This window comes from Zonotrichia leucophrys, chromosome 3 (assembly GCF_028769735.1).
Source record: "Zonotrichia leucophrys gambelii isolate GWCS_2022_RI chromosome 3, RI_Zleu_2.0, whole genome shotgun sequence".
Lineage (NCBI taxonomy): Eukaryota > Metazoa > Chordata > Aves > Passeriformes > Passerellidae > Zonotrichia > Zonotrichia leucophrys.
Genome location: NC_088172.1, coordinates 51,904,850 through 51,930,944, shown reverse-complemented (window position 1 = coordinate 51,930,944; position 26,095 = coordinate 51,904,850). Strand labels below are relative to the sequence as shown.

At 36.7% G+C, this 26,095-nt stretch overlaps 1 long non-coding RNA gene across 1 annotated transcript in view; it reads left to right on the top strand.

Moving 5' to 3' along the window:
• Positions 1–17,270, top strand: part of LOC135445565 (uncharacterized) — a 145,796-nt gene extending 128,526 nt beyond the window's left edge. Inside the window, exon 3 of the long non-coding RNA XR_010439554.1 lies at positions 16,796–17,270. This is a non-coding gene — a long non-coding RNA (uncharacterized LOC135445565). The remainder of the gene's footprint in view (positions 1–16,795) is intronic.
• Positions 17,271–26,095: the final 8,825 nt, after the last annotated feature.

The following is a 26,095-nucleotide window of genomic DNA, read 5'->3' as shown; positions in this document are numbered from 1 at the left end:
TCATCTTTCTAACCCATCTGTCTTGTATTTCAACTCAAAGTATTTTATTTAAATGTAAACTAATTATGCTTTATTCATATTTAATTGTAGTGGAAATTTTTAAAAGCAAAAATTAAAATAATGGTTTAAAATTGCCTGAAAAAATTCTTTTGACATAATTTCTCTTTCATTTAATTTGGTTTTGACCTAGAATCATTTTTATTATGAATAGATAAAAGATAAATGTTGTATCTAATGAGTTATGATAAGCATTGGGAGAACACTCTCCAAAGAATAATGTATGTTCTGCTACATTAAAATGGATGAGTACATAAGGAATTAGAGTGAAACACTAACTTTTTTCGTCTTTGTTTGTAAAAGTATACCTTGATGACATGAATTTCTTATTGTCAAACGAAGATGCCTATGTAAAGTAAAAAATAAAAATGTCTGTTTAAATTTAGTTTCTATTTGCTGAGAATCCAGGGCAACTGTACATAAAATTATTTACTGGGTCAAGACAAAATTGAGGAAAATCAGAGTATGCCTTAGATAATTTTTAATAATCTTCAGTAGACATCATAAAGGTAACTCAGTAATCTACTTACTCCTTAGCATCTCTGATTTAATTTCCCTCTGAAGCAAGGTTGTGGGCAGTGAAGACCTAAAGAGCAGCTGCATTGTTCTTTGGTACTGAGGATACCTTCCCAATAAATTTGTTTAAAACATTATGAAAAGTATAATTATCTTTAGAACTTCTCTCTAATGTCTTTGTGAGGTGGATGTGAAAGGTGTGAATAGAGAGTGAGGTATTACTGAGTGAGGTATACTGTTAGATTCTTTCTTATTTATTGTCAGTGTAAGAGGCAGCAGAAGAGAACTATTGCCAGTATTTGCCTTTAGAAAAGGCCTCATGTAAGTGAGTAGAAGGACTCATGTCTTAGAATTCAACTCATCTTCATCTTGAGCAAACTTGAGTATTCACCAGCACACTCTTTGACCAACAATTCTGTGACTCCATCCTATTCTTACAGGATCCTGTTCAAAGGAAATCTTGAGGCAAATTACTTGAAAAGGGTTAAGAGAGGAAGCCCTTCAGTTTACAGTTGGGTAGGCAAAACAAGAAGTCTTCCATGGTACCATGGGCGTGTGTTTCCATGTGTGTGCACATATATGTGTACACAGAGAAAACAGACCTTTGAAACCTGCTCATATACTTTTCTCCAACTCAAGATCATTAGAAAATCATACACCACACAATATTTCTAAGAATAATAATTGTGTTTCCCAGCTTTTCTGGAAATTAAATTTTCTGAAATAGATTATAGAATGGGACTTGAAAATATTCTCCTGATTTCTAGCTATATGGTATGTTACTAAGGGAACTATGTTAAAAGCTTACTGGTGTAAGCTTTGCTTCCAGATAATTGTCCCCTGTTTCCAATCCTCCATTTGTATCTATAATATATCCAAAACATAAATCTCACTCTCATATCTGATATTCCTTCTGTATTTTGTGAGGAAATAACTTCCAGCAATGAGTAGGTTTACTCTCTGGCGCAGATATCTGTAGGATTGCACCTTGAAAATTCTAAGCTCCTGGTCTTTACCTGCTCTGGACCACATGCAATCCACTGTTTATTGTACAGAAGGAAAATGCAAAGCTTTTAGTATCTTAGCTGTTTTTTCCAGAAAAAAAGTAGAAAATAATACTATTAGTATAATGCATATCCTTCCATCTCAACTGGCCTCCACTGAATTGAAATTCTTACTTTAGCTGCTTTTATCCCAGTCATTTTTTCTCTCCCATTTACTGTGTCCTTGAGTTGCTTTCCTGTCTGTGGGCATATTGGGCTAAATGAATTGTTCAGTGGAAAAAAAAATTAGATTTTCTTCCAGCAAGTTCTTCTGTGACTTACAGTGCATAATAAAGAATAAAGCAGGCAGAAAAATTACATTGAAGAGGAATCTAGTTTTATCACAGTAAATTAATTTTTTGTGTTTCAATGATTGTTAAAAAATAAAAGGGATGGAAAAATGTCTGAATTATACAATGACATCACTTAAAATAATGAACACAACGGAAAAATACTCTTCTCTTTTCCATTAATATACGGTAAATGCAAAAAATGAGAGGCTCAACTTTTGTCTGAACTCTTAGAAATATCACCACATTCATAGGAATTGTTAAATTGAGCTTCATGATCACCTTGGATTCACTCTGGATGTATAAATGACTTCTCTCATACAGAGTAACTCCTGACTTCATCACACATATCACTTCTCTTAATTCAAAAGCTGCCACACTAGAAGCACTCACTGCGGTTTTTGCATTTTATCTGGCTTTATAATACAGACTGAAAGCCTTTCCTGAAGCAATTTCTAGCTGATTGCTAGATGAGTAATTATTAAAGCAAGAATATTGTCAGTATTGATATGTAGCCAAGAGGATCCTTACCTGCTGAAGGAAAACAGCATATGAGAAATGTCACCTTTCTTGTAAAGGTGTTTCAACAGATAAATAGTATTTTAAGCTCTAAATATGTTTTTGGTAGCTTCTCTCACCAGAGATTATTGAACAAATCAAGATACTGTAGGAGAACATCATAATTTTGGCAGAGTGATAATTTATGAAATGATGGGAAGAAACATTGAAAGGTCAAGTTTATCAATAAAAAGATGTTATAAGAACTTCAAAGAGATCTATACTTTTCAATGCATATGTAACTGATTAAAAGGATGTAGATAGAGAAAGAAAAAAACTGTTAATATTTAAGAATATTACAGATAAATCTGTCTTTGAAAGAGAGAAGATCCTGCTGAGTAAGCTGGCAATGAAATTATAGAAATCATCAAGTACACTAGAAAATACTGTAAATGATAAAAATCAGTCCTAACTGAATATTTAACAGTAATAGCACTAAAATAATTGTTCTAAGGAAGGGCAAGTCAGGGCAGATAGTTAAGTGACAATGTCAAAAGAACAGTGAGTTAACCCTAAAGAAAAGGTACAAAAAGTATTTATTAGAGACTAGCCATCACTTCCCACAATAGAAAGCTTTGCTTCCTACTGGTCTTCAATCTTACACTTTCTACAAGCATCCATTTTGCTGTTGACAATAATGAGATACAGCCTATCACTGACTTCTTGTTTGGGGCAGGAGTTTTTCTGCTCCTGAATGCTGTCATCAAAGGCAACAAAAATTGAAATCAGGAAAGTAGCCTGGCAGAAAAGGACCTGGGGGTGCTGGAAAACAGCAGCTGAGCATGAGCCAGCTGTGCCCAGGTGGCCAAGAAGGCCGATGGCATCCTGGCCTGGATCAGCAATGGCGTGGCCAGCAGGAGCAGGGCAGGGATTCTCTCTCAGTTCTTGGCACTCTTGAGGCTACACCTCAAGTGCTGTCTCCAGTTTTGGGCCCCTCGCTCCAAGAAGGACATTGAGGTGCTGGAACAAGTCCAGAGAAGGGCAACAGAGCTGGTGAAGGCTCTACAGAGTGAGTCCTATGGGGAGTAGCGATGGAAGTTGGAGTTGCTTGGCCTGGACAAAAGGAGGCTCACGGGACACCTTATCACTGTCTACAACAACCTGGAAGGAGGTTGTAGCCAGGTGAGGGTCAGCTTCTTCTCCCAGGCAACAAGTGACAGAACAAGAGGACATGGCCTCGCACTGTGCTAGGAGAGGTTCAGCCTAGACATCAGAAGGGATTTCTTCACTAAAAGGGTTTTCAGGCATTGGATTAAGATGCCCAGGAGGGTGATGAAGTCACCATCCCTGGAGATGTTAAAAAAAAAAAAAAAAGGATGTAGCACCTAGTGCCATGCTCAAGGTTCAACTCAAAGGATGATCTCAGAAGTCTTTTCCAAACTAAGTGACTCTGTGATTCTCTATTATTATAGGATGTATCTTAGCCAGTAAATTTTCCTAGCTAAAAAGTCTCAGAAATAGAAATGTAAACTCTCTCTCCATTAATTTGCACATAATTCAACATATGAGGAATTATTTGATATTTAAATGTCATCACCTGACCTGCACTGTCCTTATCTTAGCATGACTTGTCTTCCATGTTGTATACTCAGGACAAATTTTCACAAGAACCGCCAGAATACCTACCCAGATAATTTGTAATACAATAAAAATCTACATTGCAATGTGACCCAAAGATCTGGTGGGCTCACTGAGTAGGAAACTGCTCAGGGTTGGCTGACAAGAACTGAAACTTTTACTGACTTACTCCTTGGTAAAGCAAGTATCATAATAGGCCATGGAACAATCATCTAGGGGAAGTATTCAGAAGCCAGAAAAAAATAGATTTTAGAATATCCTGTCAACACTAGTTGAGAAAACATTGGAATTTACCATAGTACCAGGAATAAATTTGGACTGGTATGTTGAAAGTCAGACTGCTCTGTGTGTAGGATTCAATCAGTGTGTTAAATCACATTTTAGATACACGCCTCCACATGCCAGTCTGTTGTCACTAATAATTTGGCCAGCATGAAACATCTTGATTGTATTGCAGAAGGGAGACTGGAAACTAATTGAAGTGGAAAAAGATATTCCTTTCACTGGGGAAATAAAGAAGAAAGGAAATATTAGATTTTGTGATGTCATTCTCTGGGCTTTCAATAAAACAGATGGTTTATAAACAATCAGATTTGAAATGTAGCTCTAGACTATACTTCTGCCATCTTCTCAAAAAATTAAGGTTAAAAACAATGTTAAATTAGCCACACTCTGAAACCTTACCATAAACCAGAAATATATTATATTATGGAAAGTAGTAAAGTAGAAATAAAATAAATTAGAGAAGTAAGAACTGATACTTATCATGTATAAAAACTAGTTTTGAGAAGCAGTTCCTAACATCCTATGAAACTCACTGCCCATACCTAATACTAATAAAGATTTAGTTTTATATGTGCACAAGGCATCAGCCTGTAATTTTCTGCTGGATGCCTGGGAGCATGAGTGCTGTTCCAGAAGCACACAGGATTTCTGCTGAATTGTCAAGGTTTGAGCTCAGCATGCTTTAAGGTGTGCCATATTAGCAGAGAAATGACACTGGTTCTCAAGAGAACAGGGACTGGCCTTGGGGGCAGAAGCCACTAAAAGCAGCTACAGAAGTGCTGCCACAAGGGAAAAAGGCCTTCCAGGTTTTAGACAACATCAAAAGAAAGTTTGGGCTAATATGCTTTGACCCATAACTTAATAGGATTTAAAGGCTGAGGTAGAATGAAATTGACTACTGTGCAAAGTCCTAAACCCCACTGAAATCATTGCCTTTTGTTATTGATGTGAGCATGCATTACACTCAAAATATTGTTTATGGGCAAAGTAGAAATACTCATGTGTATACTCAAAGTCTATAATGTACTGCTACTATAGTAACACTACTGTAGTGGAAATCTTCAGGATCTAGTATATAATACTCCAGATTCTGAATAGTAAAAAAAACAATAATAATACAGCTAGAATCTTTATACACATTCAAATTGCTGGAGTTCTTATACTTTCTTTACTTTTCTGATATTTTACTTTTAATTTTCTTTAATTTTCCTAGATTCATCTTTATGTGTTTTCTATCACACTTTTAAGACTTTTTTATTTCTTGTTTAATCTGCTCACTGACTATAGCTGAATGGTCTATATATGATGCATTTTATACATGCTAGATACTACTTCTTTTTTCTCTTTGTGACCTTTGAAAGTAGTTTTGTACAACTCTACCTTTATTATCATTTTTTTTAACAGAGTATCAGTGATATATTTATAGCTAAGGGATTTCCATCACCAAACACATCTCCTATGTCTCTGCCACATCCTGTGGCTTCACTACTCAATAACCCTGCTGGTTAAACCTTGTGGTGGTTTGACTAGGAAGGAGTAGGAATTCTGAGAAGCTGTGGTCAAATCAATGAAAGTTTTAGGTTTGAGACTGGCACCTAGTGTAGCCAGTGAGGTTTGGACACACCTCCGAGAATACACAGGGGTTAAAAAGCAGGGCACTGCCCTTAGAACTCTCTCTTAGGACGTCGCTGTGAAGAGGTCAGATCTCTTCCCCCGTCCAGCCTTGCTGCTGGGCGGGGGAGGGGCAGCCATGCGGTAGGCCCGGGGCCTGGACGGAGATGGGGGTGAGAAAGTTCTCAAGGATAGAAGGGTGGCGGAGCCCCAAGAGACATCGGGCAGCCATTCCCCCCCCCGGAGGGAGAGAGAGGGAGAGTCGGCAGTGATAGCAGCCGGCCCAAGAAGAGAAAGGGGGGAGAAGGGCGCAGCCTAGCCAGTGGAGCAGCAGCACCTGTGAGAGTACCAGCATTCTACCAGCATTCTGAGATAGACAGAGACTGAAAACTTTTAACCCTTTCTTTCATGATTGGAGCCTTGCAAAAATGCTAATCCTCCTCGAAGCTGAATAAGAAGGGAGATAAGAGATGAGATGAGACAAAGACCTGGCCCGAAGAACGTGGAGATGATTAGATAGGGAGAGATGATTTGGAGTAGCCTTTTAACTGGACTTTTCTTGTAGCCATAGACTCAGTTGTTCCTGTGACACAGACTGCATTTAAGGGAAGGCAGTGCCTCAAAACCAGGAGAGTTCATTCGTGAGGACCCCCCGGCCCCAGGGGGTTGGAAAAATATGGGAGAGACAGATGTCCCAAAGCAGAGACTGTGCCTTTTTAGAGTGAGACAAAGCATCCTTAAAAGACAACCCTAAAAGCAGCTCTAACCATGTCTCAGTGGTGAGAGCACTGGGCATAGAAGGAAGATGTCACAAGCAGCAAAAAGACTTTTTCCGGGCGGTGCCAAAGTGACAAAGAAGCACACGAAGTTTCAGTGTGTTTCCAGGAGAAGCCTATAGAACAAGAAAGACTCCTTTCCTCTTCATAAACTGCAGTTTGAGTATACTAAAGTGTGAGGCCAAGGCTGGGCAGTTGATTTAGGAGAATGTATCAGATTGAGAAAGTCAGGGAGTAGGGAGGAAGAAAGTTTTTTTTGTAAAGTTTTCAATTTCTTTTTTTCTTTTCCTTATAGTCTTTCCCTATTTTCCTGTAGTTTAAGTAATAAAGTGTTCTTTATGTTTAAGTTAGAGCCTGTTTTGCTTATTCCTGGTCACATCTCACAGCAGACACCAGGGTGAAGCATTTTCATGGAAGGAGCACTGGCTCTGTGCCAAGCTCAAACCATGACAATATGTATTTCTCTACATTACATCATTATGTCAGAGTCATAAATATCTCATTCTACTTACAAAAATTGCAGCTTGCTGCTGCCTATGTAAAACTGTGATTGTGACACACAAAGATGATAAAACCAAAATAAATTAGACCTATATATCATGTCAATTATAGAAAATAGAAAACAAGTAAAACAAGTATGACAAAGCTGCAACAGGTGAAAAAAGTTTGAACTGAGCATGGCTCTCAAGCCTCTGTCCTGAGACCTTGGAAATTCATTACAAAGCTTGTGGCCTCTTGCTGGTAGTGGCAGTGTCCTATTACAGGGCTGCATGGTTTCACAGGGCTGAGATACAACCCACTTGGTAGAAATCATGGTCTAAGCACAATGAGATTTGTTTGCATGCAACTTTAGTGGGCACCGGCATTTGATATCGTTTAATTTCCATGGTTTAATTAGCTACAGAAACTACTGCATAGAAAAGAGGTTTTGCATACAAATTAAATTTCTCTTTGGGAACTGTAAGAGCTCTGCAGGACTCAGCAGGTAGCAAGCTTTGTGCAGTGTTAGTGCAGAGGGGAGAAAGGAATGGACAGGTCTCTTTCAATGCTGTAACTTGCATATGGGCAGTGAGAGAGCCTAAACTCTGCAGTGGCAAGCCCTGATGATAAAGCATTTCTCCAAAACCTGCAGCACCATGGAGCTAGCACTGGTTATCACTGCATTATCACATCAGGTACAAAGAAGGAGGAATCAACCCCTGAAATCAGCCAAATTAACTTTGTCAGTGCTCAGACCATTTCTTGATCAAGTTAACAGGAGGACTTGTATTAGCTTCAGGTGAATTTGGACAGTTCCCTCTTTTACAATTGTAGAGATTTGGCAGCAATATTTATAATATTTTCATTTTTCTCTAGCACAAAGAAAAATTATGAACAGTTATTCATTTTCCACAGTTGTAAAACTAAATCACAGAATAAGTAGCTATTAAAGGATTTTTAGTAGTAAGTGTTGTGTAGAACAAGCCTGGAAATATTTTTTTTAACGTTGAAAACAAAAAACTGACTGAAAAAAGCCTTACTTATAGGCCCACAAGATCCTAAAATACTGGCATAGTTTTAGGAAGATGTATTTTTATTTTAATTAAAAAAAAATAATAAAGGACTGCACCACTACCTGCTTTATGTCTTTATTGCTCAGTTAATGCTAAGAAAGTAACTTGACTCAAGAGATGCTCTAAAAGGATAAGTCCCAAAGAAACCTTATTTACAAATATTCTATATTATTCCCTCATTTTTTCTATTCCTTTGTAAGTAGACTGAAAATTCCTTCCTATCATACTAAATTTTCAATTTTTTTTTTTTTTTATTTCATGCTTTTATCTTGAAAAACTACTCTTTTTCCAGTGGATCAGAATTCCTATGCAACTGTAAATCATAATTAAAATATGTTGCAGTAAACAAAATTAGTCCAACTGGGTGTTCCTGTTCTAACTCTTTCAAATGTACAGCAAATTTATCTTTGATTGTCTCTCATCACTTCATTGACATTGAGATTATATTTATTATTTTCTGAGTTGTTTCCTAGTATGTATTCTATTCCTTGCTGGATGAAAGTTTGGTGAGGTTAGTAGAAATACAAACCTAATCTCTGCTCTCTGACTAACACTAACATGAATGATGAAAGTAGCTTATGGAATTATTGCTCCTGAAATACAAATACATCCAAGCAGAGCTACACCTCCACATAAGATCATCTTTACATTGGTTTCTACCAGAAGAATTATGTGAAGGAAGCCCTGGAGTTTAAAACTTTTCCTGTTGAAGTGGGAGCAGAAAATAACTCGAGTTTCTGATGTGTCCTGGTCCCAGCCAGGGCAGGGTTAATTTCAGCAGCTTGGCCAGGCCCTGGAGGTTATTCTATACCAGCCCAGGTCATTGCCAAAGGCAGAAGGAAGGGACTCTCCTCTGGGAGAATGGAGTACTTGTGGTTGGGTAATGTGGGTTCTGAGCAATCACATGTGAATTGTTTGCATGTCTAGGACACTTTGATATTGTAGCTGTTACTGTTCCTTTTCTTATCTCATTGCTGTTTCCAGTAAATTGTGCTTATCTCAGCCTGTGATCCTTATCTTTTGCATCTCCAATTCTCTTCTCCATCCAGCTGCTGGGTGGGGATGAGGAGAGAGCAAGCAGCAGTGCATTGTTTCAGTGGGAATGCTAAATAGGGGAATACCATTCCTAAACCATAACACTGGGGTATGTGATTGCAGTGTATCTCTCGGATGTTGCCTAGAAATCTTTGAATTGCAGATGGACCCGAGGCTCCTTGGCCGCTGTAGCTCTGTCAGAGAAGTATTTTGAACCTTACCAAGGAAAGACTTGAGATACTTTCAGACAACAACCTGAATATTTCTTTTTTTTCTCTTGAAGTTATCACTGCAATGACAGATTGGACCAAGTGGCAAGGATGATGAAAATAAGAAGCTCTGGGAGACTGGAGACACAGAAATGCTCAGCCCAGAAGACATTCAATCTTTGAACTCTTACACAGAGCAGCACAGTTTGGGTTTAAAGTACACAGAACCTGCTTCTGGCAGAAAAACAAATCACATTGGCCAGAAGCAAGATCATTCTTCATTGGAAGAATGGTGATATTAATTTTTGAAACAGACAAAGGGAACTAGCTGTCCTGTCAGCAATGGTATGAAACCAAAACTCTGCTAAGATAAGCTTCCTTCTTAGCATTTCTCACAAACTAAGTAAAGAACTGACTTTAGAATACTCAAAAAATTAAAGAAAGAAAATTTAATTTAATCTTTTTGCCCTTTGTTGCAGGAACTTGACCATTTCCTCTGACAGCAGATGGATTGTTGAAATGCCTCTGTGTACCAGCCTCCATTGTCTGTTTAGGAGGGATGTGAACCTAAAGTGAGATTATGTGGTACACTTTTATTCACATCTCTGAGTTTGACATACTCTTAAGCTCTGGTGTTTCAAATTCTAATCTATCTTCAGAAAACATTTCTCATTCCTTGCCACTTACATTAGGAAAAAAAAAATCTATCTGAAATGCAAGAAAATGTGTTTTAGAGCATTTTAAGACTTATTTTCCCAAACATTTCAAATTGACTAAAAACCAGCCAAATCAAAGCCTGTCCTGCCAGGAAAAGTAGTCCAATCAATTCACTATGTTTTCCAGCTAGGTTTTAGGACTCAAAACAGTGATATGCCAAACAATTTTTAAATCATGGGTTTCTCTTTTCAGAGTCATTTGAAGCTCTGGCACAAAGAAATTCAAAAGTGCACAGCCCATTATTTTTCAAAAAAAAAAGCTCCAAAGTGCTGTGCCTCAAATGGAGATTATTTGGCTATTTGTAAAGCTCTACTTTTAGTGCAAGAAATGGAACATGGGGTTGAGATTGGTTCATATGCAATAAACTAGACTGTTTGATTGTAAGTCCTGCCTAATTTCTCCTATTTTTTTTTTTTTCCAAAAGAGGAAGGCTATGGAAGGTAAATCCCTGATTAATCCCACCAGTGCAAAAATCTACAATACCATCCTGCAGTCACTTGTCTCTAAAAATAAGTTATGTTGCTGGAAAAGAACAGGTAACTTCATTTTTAGGCAAACATTTTTAAATCGAACCGTTTGGGATGCAACTCTATTCTGTCTAGAATAAGGAAGAGTCTTATTTTCTCCTGTATGTATGTGGTCTGTGGCACTTCTAGTGACTTTTAGTCCATGTCTTTCTCAACTGACAGAGTGAGACTAACTGGCCAGGACTTTGATGTGAATCTGCCTCTCCTACCACTGTTTCTAGAGAAAGTCTAAAGGCCTTTAACTACAAATAGCCAAATTATATTACCTGAGCAACAGTACACTTTTCACATAGCAAAAGCACAAAGTGAGGATGGTAAAATGAAAATTAAAGTTAATAAGCTTCATGCCATGGAAAGTACCATTAAACATCTTCATCCCAGAACAGTCCATGTCCTTGCCTCCAGGGAGTTACACAGAAGCTCCTACATGGCAGCAAACTGCTACCTAGGGAATTTCTTTCACAATGTCATCCTTTCCAGTCCCTGAGATTGAGCTTACATAGACACATCAACCAATTCTTGGAACTATTCGTGACCTCTATCAGTCACTGTTTTGCACAGTCAAACTTTCAGACCAGTCACTGACTCTGCTTGGTGTCATCAAGGCCATTCCTGAAAAACCCTGGGTGTACTTCCACACCAAGCACAACGGAAGACCTTTCCCAGAAGATGCACTGGACCCAGTCACCACATTTCAGGACAGAGGGTCTCATAGTGCAGGCAAGGCTGCCTCATGCCAGCTGAATGCAGTGCCAGAGAATGGTATGGCAAACATCAACACAGGCTTAATCTCTCCAGAGACTCTGAAGTCTCTGCATAGCCTCTAAGCCTCAGCGACCCCACAGGTACTGATGGATCTGCCCATCTCACTTTATGGCTCCCTCCCTTCATCAGCAGCATCCAGGGCAATCTCTATCTCCAGTCACAGGGCTTCCAGCACAGTCAGTATTTTTTTAAATTTACCTGCAAAAGTAGTGGACAAAAATAATCATGGGTTATGATGGGTTTTTTTCATTTATATATTTATTTCATTTATATATAAAATCAAAGTGGATAATGAGTAGTGTGGGTCAATTCTGTAACAGAATCTCTGTGATGCATAGTTCATTTACCCAGAATAACACTGAGTGTTGATTATGCATAAATGAGCATTTTCTCTCAGCTTTGGTAAGCATTTTGTGAAGAAGGAGAGAAGGAAGAAACATTGCTGTGTCAGACATGATTTGCCTACTGGGATCATCTCACCATAACCATGAAGAAGCCTAAGGCATTAATTGTGCTTAGGTCTGCCATTACCTCTATCTACAGCAATTTGAGAGCTGAGACATCTGGCTTAAATAAATCTTTAGATATTATGAAATATTTGTGTAAAACTTACTGATCTGTGGTATATAGAAGGTCAGACTAGATGATATGATGTTCTCATCTGTCCCTTCCTTCAGCAAAGCTGACATTTACAATAATATTTTGTTCAAAATATGTTAGAAGCACTGATAAAATCCCCTTGTGATGTAACTTTTCAAGGAACTCTCCAGGCCAACCCACAGTTATATGATTATCATAAACCAAGCATCTACTTCCAAAATATATTCAGTTATGTGAGAACCACAAACAAATGAAAACACCAATATACCTCACCTCTCAAATCAGATACCCACTGAGAAAGTGAGACAACTCTTTTTCAGGGCTCTGGAATTTTGAATAAGTTAAAAGAGAGAAAAGCCCATGATAAAGAATTCAGTATAAGAGATGGAATCTTAACATGACTTTATACCCTATGTGGAGGTGTTTTATATTAATTTGTTTCTTCTTTTTCCTTTTTTGTTGAAACTGCTCTGATGTTTGATGAGCATGAACATGTTTTCATCAAAAAGGAACAGACAGAAAAAATGAAACCTTCTTTTAACAAAAATTTTAAAATAGCAAATTGTGCTGCAACTACATCAGAGCATGGGTATACACTGCACTTTAAAGGAGAGGAATTATGTAAGTATAAGGAGAAAACAAGATGAAATGCTGACAGAACTGACTAGAAAGAAATCTCTTTCAAAGGTGATGTATCCATTCTTCATAGCAATGGATATTAATCCTATTTTGAAGTGGTCTCACTTCTTTCTTTTGCCTGTATTCTTGTTCCAGGTTATTAGTTCTCTCTTGCTCAAACAAAGTACCGCCTTTTTTCTTGCATTTAGTCTAGGTTTTTGTTGGAAGAAGCTACAGTAAAGAGAGAGGAAGATAAAAAATTCATTAGTGACACGAAAGAATCCTTTTTTCAGGTCCTTGGCATACTGAAACTGCAGAATTTGAAACAATGAATATATGTTCTTCACCTACATCAACCTTGAAACCAACTGAAAAACACATGAAGATATTTGGACAGGTCTGCAAATAGGGCCAGAGAAGTCGTGTGAATTCAGATCGAGGGACAGGGTTGCATGTGAGAACATGTTTTACAGGAGTTATTTTTTAAAGCTTTGGGAAAAGAATGATTGAGGAAAAAAAATAGTAAGCTTTAAAGCCCTTGGCAAAGAGGATCTTGTGATTTGGACAGAAGCCAGAACAAACTTTTGGAGAGGTAAAAATTGGTGAGAGAAATACCCACACCAAATGAGGGAGCTACACAACAGGAGCAGAAATCTGTAGCATCCTCTCTGCAGCTTCTGCTTACAGCACGTGTGGAGAGGGGTTAGCAGTAGTGGGGAGTGGGATACATGGCTCAGGTGCCCCCAATGCTCATATGTCCTGACCAGTGGTGTTAGCAAAGGACTGTGCCATAAGGAAGGTTTTCAGGTCTCCTCTAGGATGGCTGCAGGCAAATTATCAGTCAATGCTTTTTGTGTTCCTGCCTGAAAACAGGCCTTGCAGGACCACTAAGGTGAAAGAAGCATCTTTGAACAGAAGCACTGAGCTTTGGGGAGAATAAAATAATGAACGAGATGCAGTAGGCAACAGGAAGAGCAGGCTGAGTCATACAGTACTTGGAGACTTCTATGCACACAGTCATCCATACACCGACCGAGGCTGGCTTGGTAAAACTCCTACCACTCTTGACTACTTTTATAACCACCAGTGACCAAATCTGCCTTGACTTTAAATGTCTTCCCTTTACTGAATTCTAAGGGGGCTCTTTTGTTATGAATATCTCATTAGAAAGAAACTCTGTAGGGTACTTAATCTTTGATACTTCAGAAAGGAGAAAAAAAAAAAACAAGAAAAAACAAGATATTATTGCAACACAGAAGAGAAGAGAAGACATAACTTTTGTACCATCCAAATATAAGGAATAATTTCAGACTTTGTGGAATAAGATGTAGAGAAAAAGCCACGAAGCAGGAGATGGAATAAAAGTAGAAAGAGCATGAACCCAATCTGGAATTAATCTAATTTTATACCGGGGACATGACCATACCAGTTACTTTAGAAAACTATTATAGATTTATATCTAGTTTATAGATGTAGATCTTTTTAATACCCATAAAATTAGAATACATAACTAGGAACAAAAAGGCCTAAGGTTAAAGACGGTTCTGGTTGACTCATGGTTTATAACTGAATTTGAGATCTGAAACCCAGGACTACAAACAATTTGTCAGCTACAGCAGCTACAAGACCTAATCAAGTCTAAGCAGAAAGAAATTGATGTATTAGCTAGTTATGATGTTTAAGGTGTCTCTGTTATTAAAATTAGTAAAATTATGTCTATCTCACAGAGGAGTTGGCACTGTATGTTGTCTCCTGAGTATGCTTGTCAAATACCAGCACTGCTGCTGAACAGAAAGTTCTGGCTACTCCTGGTAATATCCCCTAAAGGCAAACAACAGTGGCTTAAGGTAACACTGATAAGAAAAGTGAAATAAGTTTCTTAAGCAGTTAGTAGCACACTCAGAAACATTTAACTTTTTTTTTCTTTGCTACTGCTACTGGTTTCTTAAAATGTGCATGTCTGAGTGTGCATTGTTTCATAATGAGAATTTTTCTGCCTATATTTCTATGCCTACCTAAATTTAACAACCTACACTGTCATTCCTCTGAAATTATAAAGATGAACTGATTTTGATCTCACTGCAGAGATTCCTCGCAAATGGCTTTTCAGCACTCTGTGCATAAAAAGAGCTTGATTTTGATCAGCCTGGTGGAGTTATTTGTACTTATTTAAACAGAAATGTGCTACTGAATCAGAATATCAGAATAATGTAGAAAGCTAAAAAATGTACAAGGCTGTGGAAGATCAAGCATAACTTTTGATATTTCATTGACCTCTGTAATCAACAAAGATACAGTTTTTATTCTATCATGTCTATAGAAGTATCAGAGTTTTTCCTCCCGAGTATTGACTAAAATATACTTACCCAGTAAAACAAAATTTAGCAACTGCATATCATCTGATTGACTTTTACCACTTGAATTCTGACTCCTAAGACTAAAATAGTGTTCTAGAAAGTAGTCAAAGTAGTGAAATACTGTATCTTCTGAATCATTCTGATTTACCATAACGAGAAAGGGAGACTTTTCCAAAGTCCTTTATATAATTTTGCTTTAAATTACATACTCCTCCAATATACTTGAAGCAAACAACATGAGGAAATAATATATGACTCCTTTAATGTAAAAAATCATTAATGATGTAAATAAAAGCGTTTAAATGTATTTTATAAATGGTATTTAAAATATTAAAATGCTGATATCAAGTAGTCCTAAAAAGAAAATCTAATTATACATAAAGTTGTTGCTATCATTTTTCTCACATGAATAGATATAGGAAACATCCACCAAGTGTTTCAAAAAGTAAAAAGGAAAACAGCCAAACCATAAGAGCCATTATCCATCTGTGGAATTTTAAACTTTTGTTGCAAATTTATTTAGAAATTAGTGCTGGTGAACTTATGCCCATTGGTCTGATTTTCTTGTCAACTTTATGATTTCTGAAGTGAATTGTTATTATGTAATTAATTTTGATAACTCAAAGCTGTCACTCAAGACAAAGCAATATTACTTTTATTATTGACTATTTTCCCCTTTATATAGCTCTCTTTCAGTTATGAATGTGTTTACCTTTCCTGGTAATTTCACAAGCCAAAATAACCTGCACAAAACCAGTGATTTAGTCAATTATTGAACGTACTGAATTAAAGCCATTCTCCAAGCTTGCTGCATTCACTGAACATTGTCATGAAAGGGATCATGTACAGCCTTTCAACAGTGTAATTCACAAGATTTTGCTGAAATTGCGGTAATCCAGATTGAGGTATATAATTTATACTGGTCTTCAACACAGAAAAGAAATGAAGACTCCAGGTTTTATTGCCCTGTCATTGTTAAAAAATAATTTAAACAACCAACAAGAATTTCTTTACTATTCTGAAATTGTACCACTTCAGTCTAACTCTGTCTAATAGTACACTTCAGGGAAGTGTACTATTAGAAGGGAAGTCTGTTTTTCCTATGAGAAATGGATGACAGGAAAAGCTGCAAGTTCTCTACAGAAAAAAAGGTGAATCCGTACATTCTATTAAATACACTCAGTTGTTCTCACTCGTGCAGTTATTATTTGTGTCTGTGCTGAAGACTGCCCTGATTATTGTGAGAATCTGTCTTTTGATTCTGGGAATGAATTATTAGTAAAGGTAACTGGTTTTTACCATATAGTTGTTTGACTATGTGAATGGATGGATTGAACTTCAAAGCCAGGTTATATTCTCTGTTCTGCTTGGTATGAATCCAATTTCAGTCAGAAAAGATAAGCAGTGAAGTCATTTGGTGCCTTGTCATTCTCATGTCTGTTGCAGATGCAGTAATAATCTGTTACTTGTTGAGGAAAACATAAGAGAAATGATCTTTTTGTTTTGTAGGCAACTGATACCTTCAATGTGTGAATGCCTTGCACAACATTAATATACAAGAAAAAATATTAAAAGAATAATAAAGTGCAGTAAATATTTGAAATTCTGAAACTAATGGATATGCAAAATATTTAAAAGATCATATTGTTCAGAAACAAGAACCCTGTTCTTTCATTATCATATTTTTACTCTCTTGACAGCTGCAGGAGTCAAGGCTGACAACACAGAGATGGTGTAACTCTTCAAAATGCATCTTACATGGTTCCACCTGGAGCATCCTCCTCTCAGTAACATCTGCTGCACTCCCAAATGGATCCCCATGCGCAGAGTTTGCATCCACCTAGGAGAACATAAGACACTGGTGACTGGCAGAATTCCTGCAGGCTCAAACACTGAAAATTACTTCACAAGACGCGTATGTGACAATTTCTGCACTTGCTATGTCATGTTTCTAAATACCAAAAAAATCCCAAAACCAAACCAAACCAAACCAAACCAAACCAAACAACCAAACAAAAACCCCAAAACAAACAAAATCAAACTTAACAAAAACCCCAACAAGTTAAACAAAAAAACCCCTAATCCCACAAGACCAGAAAGAGACAGAAATGGGGAAAAGATCTTATAGATTTATTTTTTTAACAAAATCTTGCTTAATTTTTATAAAGCAGCAGATTACGTACTGAAATCTGAAGTGTTGGGATTTGAGACCAAGAGAGTTTGTGGAGAGAATGATAAGAAAGGTGAATCTGTCTTTTCTCCCTAAGTGGAAGCTCAGAGAAGTAAGAAAATAAGGAGAATTCCAGCAGATACTAATTACTACCTCAGCAAAACTAAATGAGACCCCTCAGCTCCCTGAAGATCCCTGAAGTTCTTCTTTGCTTCCAGGAGAAAAGTGTGCCATGCTGAGCAGAGACATGTCCGTTTCTCATCTGTACAAATATTGAGGCAGTAGAAAATGGAATTTTCTCCTTTTTTAGGGGAATTTAGACACAGAAAAGCCATGGTGGAATTAATCTCTCCCAGTTTTAACTAACTAATGAATATCTAGGCTAAACTGTTTTTAAATGCCCTTTTTTTAATTCTCAGTGATGAATAGAGAAGGGATGCTTTGCTCCAGTACAGAAGTGTCATTACCCACAGAGCATAACTATACAATGAATCTGATTTTCAGTGATTTACCATCTTTTTACTTTGATTGTTTTGCTGTCTTTCATGTAGGTTTCTTAAATGTTTCTTTGTTGTTATGCATACTCTAAAAGGTACAAAAGATAGGATTGGCAAAAAAACATACCATTTCAAAAACTCTGCAAAAATAAAAACCATTAGTTTAATTGAGCAATCTCAATGACGTTCATTGTGTAGGACTCTCATTCAAATCAATGAAAATGTATGTTCATAAACGTGTAAAAAAATCTATGAGGTCTAATTATAGGGAGCTTAATTGCTTCTACTAATAGCACTCTGAAAAAAAAATTTTGAAGCATTTCCTACGACTGCAGGAATTCATTCAAAATTCGATTTACAACTTGTTAAAACAGAAAGGAAAACTTTCAGTATTTCTTGTATTAGGAGGCATTTATAATTAGTGGCATGTTTTATTTCATGTACATAAAGTTTTCATAGCATTTTTTAGATATGTTCCTCTTTATAAAAATAATATATAGCTTTCTCTAAGTGAATTATAACATGAAATATGTGTGCAATGTCTTATTTATCACCGCATTTTTTATGTACAATGCATTATGTATTATTCACTGTAATGATTTTTTTAAAGATTTATGGAACCATTCTTGTGTGAAGATTGCATAGTTTTCAGGGCTATATTTTTCTACATGAAGTTTACCTGTTGCTTGTATGGATATAACTAATGATGATATTTTCAATATTAATGATGATAATGATGCTGTTGATGATGATCTTAATAATAATAATCGGTGAGAAGTAAAACTTCCTGAAATCTTGTCAGTTTTAACTATATAAATTATAGAGCTTAATAGATCATATTACTTCAAATAGAAAGCTTACCCTTCTTGTATCTTGAAACCATCAAATCTCTATGGTAATGCACAGTTTTCTCAAAAATTAACTGGTATAGCTAAAGTGGACTCAGAACTTTGACAGTGTAAAGGTTTTCTATTAGTCAACAAAAAATATTTTATTTTGGAAGTAGAAATACAAGATATCTCATGAAAGGTTAATACTGGTTTTTATAAAAAAACACTGTTATGGATAAATTAAAGGATTAAGCCCTCACTGCTCTTTCCCCCTCTGCCCCCTTCCCTATAAAGGAAAAAATATGTTTTGGCAGCAAGAATCAAATAGGTCAAAAGGGCAAGACTAACACAGGAGAAACAAATATTCGTGCAGGATTTTGTTTTCTACATTGCTGAAAGATAGAAGTAAAACTTAAGTTTGAAAATTTTACTTGATTTCTTTATTCTTTTCTATTTAATTCTATATGCCATGCTAAATAGAATTTAAAATCTATTTCTTTTTAAGACAGAAGACATATCTGTAAGATTCCTGAATACTTGTTCACACCCTTAGTTATCTAAATATTTACAGAAACATCCCTAAGATAATTTTTGACTTTACAAGTGGTTTTGAGTCTACTAATTCTGTTTTAACAGATTTTGGAAGATCTCTGTTGTTAAGTAAATAAAATCAATTTAATCAAAAAGTTATGTTCATGAGATGCTCTGTAAATCAGGCATGTGATAGATATAACCTGACTTTCATTACACTTGTGAGACTGTTGGCAAAATACATACAGCTATATAAAGACACTCACAGTCCAGAGGTCCAGAATCAGTTTAATTCTCCTTAAAGTAAATAGAGGAAAAAAATCTTGAAAGTAACCCACATCATTTTAAGTTATTCAGAACTGACCAAAGGAGTTGTGCATTTAAAATACCTGCTCTGTGCCAACAATAAAGGCAACATGAAGTGAATAAATATCTGCACTGCAGATATTGAATTTGGAACATGATGAATTGTACTGTGCTTCAAATTATATTCTTGTAAGGGAAAGAGAGCAACTCAGCCCAAGCTGAAGAACTGTTAAGGTGTGGTAACTGGGTAGAGAAAGGGGAATACAGAAGTTGCTGAATTGTGCTATTAATAATATTCCTTTAAATTTGATTTATTGATGTTCTGTATATATTTATCATCAAGAGACTCCTTCATCAAGGCATTTTCCCTACTGACTGTATGATAAGCTAATGGGTGTTCATTACATTTGCAAAAGAACACAAGTTGTGAGAAAGGCACTACCAAGACACTGACAGAATTCAAAGTCACCTTAGTGAATTCAAAAGTGGGCTGAAAAAGCATAGGATATTAAAAAAGGACAAATGTGAAATTCTACACTTAGGTAACAAAGCATACAACAACATGAACTGGAGAAAAGCCATGCAGCTCCTCTTCCTAATTAGAGCTTTTGGTAATATGAATTAGAAGCTCAAGATGAAGCTGAAAAGGTGATGGTCTTTCACTACAAGCTCATTTCTCCAATGTTTAAAAAAACCTCTTGTTTTATTTAGGGAAATAACCTCTCCACTTCATTGGGATGGGTTTATCTAGTATAGTGTGCAGTCTGAAGCAGCTCTGGAAAGCCTTCCCAGGAAGGGCATAGACTGAGTCAAGACAAAGGGCTGAAGGAAGGAATCCCTGCCCTCAACAACTTCCTGGACAAACTCTAATGACACTCATAGAACTCTGGGAGAGCAGGGAAAATTTAATTAATTATCGCTATCACCCATGCTGCCAGGAGGTAGATGCCTGTGACCACCATCTTGTTAATTACATGGGGTTCATAGCAATTTTGAGAACTTCAAATTAGGAAAACAAACAAAAAGAAAAAAAAAGCCTGATAGGTTTCTGTGTTGCACATGACTCATCTTTGCCATTGTAAATAAAACATTTCCACTAGATCTGCCCAATTCTGGATTTGTTTGACTGAAGATATTGTGAGAGAGTTAAAAAGATCACAACCTGGAAAATATGGTCTGTGAAGGCAGACTTAATGGACCCCTGTTTACTTATGGAACTTCACCTATCTCCCTTGAGTTTTTAGGACACCTGCTAAAGACATGAAGATTGGTATTGTGTGCTCCAGAGATGCTTCCTCTTTTAATAACAAGCTTCCCTCCTATAGAAGTTTCCTGTTGAAGCAACTTCTATTTGTGCTTTTTCTGTCATTTGCAGATTATTTTTGAGCAAAATATCTAGCATATAACATAAATGGGGGATCCAGGTCTCGACAAATTCCATGTGATGGACAAACTGTGCCGGTATTAACTTACTTTTCAGCACAAAATTTTGATCTTACTCTTAAACCAATGAATTTTCTCCAGATCCCATTAATTTCTCTTTAGAGGGAAACAGAAATTCTCCTTATGGTCAGCATGTTTCTGTGATTTGAAGACTCAAAAGTAAAAATCAACATGAAATACAGCTGGAAGTCTTTTAAAATTGACAGAAAAATGATGAGGTGGTAAAGCATGTCAGCATGTACCAATATTCACTCCATAGGTCCTACTCTCTACTACCTCTACTTGCTTTTATGATGAAAAATATTTCAGTTTGCAAAGTATCACATGGTCATAATCAGACGCCCTAAGTCACAATCCCTGCTGTTGGTGAACAGCTGGGTGCTAAGAGAAAAACAGAATGAGCAGTAGCAGATGTTTCATTTTTACTCTACCCTATAAAAATGAAATACCTTAGAGAATTTAGAAAGAGGGGTAGTCAATATGATTCTGATTTTGAAAATGCACCATAGAATATGGGATATCTTTTGCTGAAAATCATTGTAAAAAACACTTTTTTGTTGTTTGTTTGGGGGTTTTATTTTGGTTTGGTTTGGTTTGATTTGGTTTTACTGGCTCTAGACTGCAGGGGATAGATAATGACATGATTATACATATTTAAACAAGGACCTTTTTTCCTTAAATTATTTTATTTTTTTCATGAGTTGCAAGATTTTTTTCTTAAGACCAATTTAGGGAATTTTCAAAAAGTCAAAGGGAATAATTGGATCATATAATTTAAAAAATATTTTATTAAAAATCAGAAGGTACTGTTATATTATGTTGCTATAGTTGTATTTACAGCTATTGAAATTATAAAGTGCTTGAAGGGAAAACAGTTAAGACAACAGCAATTACTTTGTTCTAAATGGAAATGGATGCAGGGAATTTTGATTGGTTTGTGCTGGACAGCTTGCCTTCCAATAAACCAAACCATCTATTTTTCTCCCAGTTCTCCAGGTAATATGAAGAAAGTAAATTTCAGCACATGGAAGTTCTGGTCTCTGCAACTTTTCTTTGGAAATGTAGCCCAATGAGGATATGGTAAAATTCTCTTTTTATGTCTGCCTCATTTTGTTGGAGAATCTTGAATGGTTTTAAAGGGCATTCCTCAGCCTGAAAAGTCCTTTTCATCTATTCTCTCAGCTTTATAATTACTATCTCTCCCATTCTTATATGACAGGGCTCCAAACAATACTGCTGTCACTGGAGAGAATAAGAAATTCTGAGGTCTGGTGGCAGCTTTCATTAGGAGGAAGAAAGCCATAGCATCTCACCATGGGAAGCATTTCCAGACTGGTGGGCACAGCTGATTCCCCAGAAAATCACCTTTAGATACCCAGTAGTATCTGGTTGGTGCTAGAAAAGGCATTTCTAGGCACATGTCTTTCTCACAGCCCAATAACTACACAAACCAACACAGACTTACAAGTGACCCTTAGGTCAGGAGCAGATCTCTGAAGACTTTCTTGGTAAGGAATGAAATGAAGTGAAACACTGGCAGGGCACATCCCTAGACAGCAGGGATGTTTCCTTCTGTTTTCACCACTTCACCTATTGCATGCTGAATATCTTTCATCCTTTCACTCCTCTCTCATTCAACAAACCTAGATTCTTGTTCAGTTTTGTATTTCCAGAAAAATAAAAATACTTGAAGCCAACAAATTGCTTCAGTTTTTAAGCAACTTTCCACAGCATAGCAGCTGCCTGGAAAGACAAATGGCATCACTTTGAATGTCCTCCCCTTCTTCTCCCAGCTTTATATGCTGATGCCATATGGTGTGGGATATCCCTTTGAGGTCAGCTGTCCTGGTTGTGTCCTCTCCCAGCTTCTTTCTTGAGCACCCCCAGCCTGTTTTCTGGTTGGGATGGGAAGCAAAAAGGCCTTCATGTTGTAAGCACTGCTCAGTGATAATTGAAAATATCCTTGTGTTATCAATACTGTTTTCAGCACAAAAAATCCAACACACAGCCTCATGCCAGCTACTATGAAGAAAATTTACTCTATCCTAGCCATAACCAGCACAGACAAGTGAAAGAATAATTATATTATCACCTTTCTTCAGACACATTTAAAAATTTCCTCCTAAAACAAAAGACATTGAGACTATTTTATAAAAGTAAAGGAAGTCAAATTAACCTAACCACAAAACATTTCAATGCTTCTATTTTCATGAATTTAGGCACATGAGAGCTGTTATTTTAAGTTATTTCTATTTTAATGTGGCACATCACCATCAGAGTTGACACTCTAGGGAAAAAATCTCTAATATTCTAGTTTTTAAAAACCAAGCTATTGTATGCTTAACATTCATTGGTTTTAAAGCAATCTACAGGTGTTAAAAATTTCAATGAAAGGGAGTTAGTCACTACAGAATCTGTCTCTTAGGGAAGCAGTAAAGGAGAAAAGTGGCAGTTAAGGGAGAAGAGGAACATTGAATGTGAACATTTCATCAAGAAATACATACATAATTGTGCTGCATAAAATTCAGAGTAGATGCAGAATAACACTAATTTTCATGTCAGCTACTGTGAAAATCTCAGTGTGATTAATAAAAGAGAGTGATAGAAAAGGAGAATAAAATTGCTTGGCAGCTTCATGTGTAGGAAGGAGATTCTTTTTCATATATTGTATTTTTAAAAATCTTAACTTTAAACACCATAGAAAGGAAATGGAGAAAGATGATAATATAAGCAGTTGCCTCAATGAAAATAAGGTTTTTAAGAAAGAGCACCAAGTTTGAGTCATCTGAATTTTGAGCCTTTGAAAGCTACACTTTGCAGCAATTTTCACACCAGTAATTTTAACAATTGCACATTAGCATTTTGAAAGAATGGGAAATATAAATGAGGCACATACAATGAGGTGATTGAGACGTCTGAAGGTGAGAAGCAGCAGGGCTCATTCCAGGATTAACCTCAGCAGGCAGTAAACTGCAGAAGACCTCTGCCTGATACTCCATTTCTAGGGGCTCTTGCAGACCAGGTAATGTCTTTGTGCTCACGGCTGTGCTGCCCCTGGACACTCTGCAGCAAACAGGTAGGGCTCGTTCTTCCTCTGAGAGCTTTAGAGCAGGAGGCATGCCTGCCAGTCCTCTTCCTTGCCACACAGGCCACCCTTGGGTGGCCATTGGATGGCACTGTCTCACTTGACATGCCTTTGGGTGGCACTGTATCACCACCTTGCAGATGTTTTTGGGACTATGGACTGGCACACCTACCCAAAAGACAGTCCTTCAGTCTCCAGCAATAGCCTTTTCTGCACCAGAATATTTTGGAATATTGTTGTAATATTTTCCCCAATAATAATTAAGATCAAAATTCAGGTTCATTTCTACTAAATGTGCCTCTCTCACTTTCTTTTTAAGAATTAAAATCCATCAGTCTTGACATTCCTCCCAGGTTGGAGAGCACTTGGAAAGGTATGGATGAGAAGGCAAGTCTTACTATATACTTACTAATACTTTTTGAGTTTTTCCTAATATAAGTGAATAAATTTGGGGGGGGGGGAAATAGCAAAAAAAAAGGAGGTTCTTTGAAAATGATTATTGGAAAGAATCAGTTTTTTGAAGTAGAAAGTTGTAATTTCCAAAACAAGGATGTATGTTTAAAGTATATAGGAGATCCGATCATAACTTTAATGATACCTTGTGAAAATAACATTTGTGAATGCATTTATTTTTCCTTGAGGACAAAGCACACTGACTGATTCTAAATATTGTTGTAGTGTCATTCTTTTTCTGTACATCTTATGTTTCTACACATCTATTTTCTTATCATCTTATTTGGGGCATTCTCCTAGACCATCATGGTTCTTCCTGACATACATATTAACTTGGTTTTCTGGGGGCTTTGTTTTTTTGCTTTTGATGTCAGTGCTTAGAAATTGGATGAGTCAACCATAATATATTTTAACATTGCAAGGAAAAAATAAGACTGATATTTTGATATTTCATGAGCCATCCAAGATATGTTTCCAAATAATGTCCTTTTTGTTATACTGTGTGTACCTTTGTGTGTGAATTCCCAAAACTGCAGACTACACACATAAATAAGGCACCTTCAAAGATTTCCCTCCCAGTTTCTTTTCTCCATTAATCCACTTATTTGTCCCAAATCTTCTGTTCTTTAATATTTTCTGCCTCAAATCTCTTATGGATAACTATGGTGTTAACTCAAACCAGAGGTTTGATTTCTGAACCATTTCAAGCCAGCTTTGGTTTGTTGGTGTCTTCAACCATTACAGACTATTCCTTTTAGCTTTCTGTATGTTCTTTTTTTTTTTTTCCCAATGGTAGTTTGGAGCATGTTCCATCTTCGGTTCCACAATGGATTTCACTGGATCTGGAGCTGCCTCCTCCTGGAAAGACTTATCCCAGAAAGGAACAACTGTGAATTCCAACCACAGAATATCATGAACTTAAGCAACAAAAGTCAGAGGTAGAATTTCCAGCAGCCTCCTCCAAGAGTCTCAGCTTTTGTTACCCTTCAGTCTCATGCTACTCTATCAGTCTTGCTGCCATCAAGATTGTCAGTCCACAGAACAACCTTTCTGTTTATCCCTGCTGATTTTATGGAAAAATCATTTCAATTGAATTGAAATTTCAATTCTTCTCTAAATCTCCTATTTACCCAAGAGGGTGAATAAATGAAAAATAATTATTAACTCTAGCACATCCTGAATTTTCTTTAGAAATTTCTCTAAATTTCCTTTCCTTCTTTTTTGACCACTGTAAGATATTCAGCAAGCTTCTTCCAAATAGCTTGGGACATCCACTGTTGAGTGTTCACCTGTTTCAGGACAACTTGGAGATAATTGTTTTCTAAAAGACAAATATGCCAGATTGTGTAATTTTCTCCAAATACCTTGAGATACAAAGGCTTTTGTGTGTCTGACAGGGTTCTTCTAGACATTAATCATCATTCAAATCAGACTGTCCAACACTTCCCAGCCCACAGACAGCTGTGGCAAATGGCACAGCTATTGCCTAGGCAAATCCCTGCAAACCATTTTAATGCAACAGAAGTAATTAACTCTATTAGCATGGCTGGATCAGTCTACACTTAGAACTAATCAACCTAATTGTCATGCTAAGAGAATTAAACCCTTTAGATGAAAACAAACGCATCTGGGTTGGTAATTTGGGGAAAAAACCCTAACTTGTTAGGTAACAAATACATTGGGAC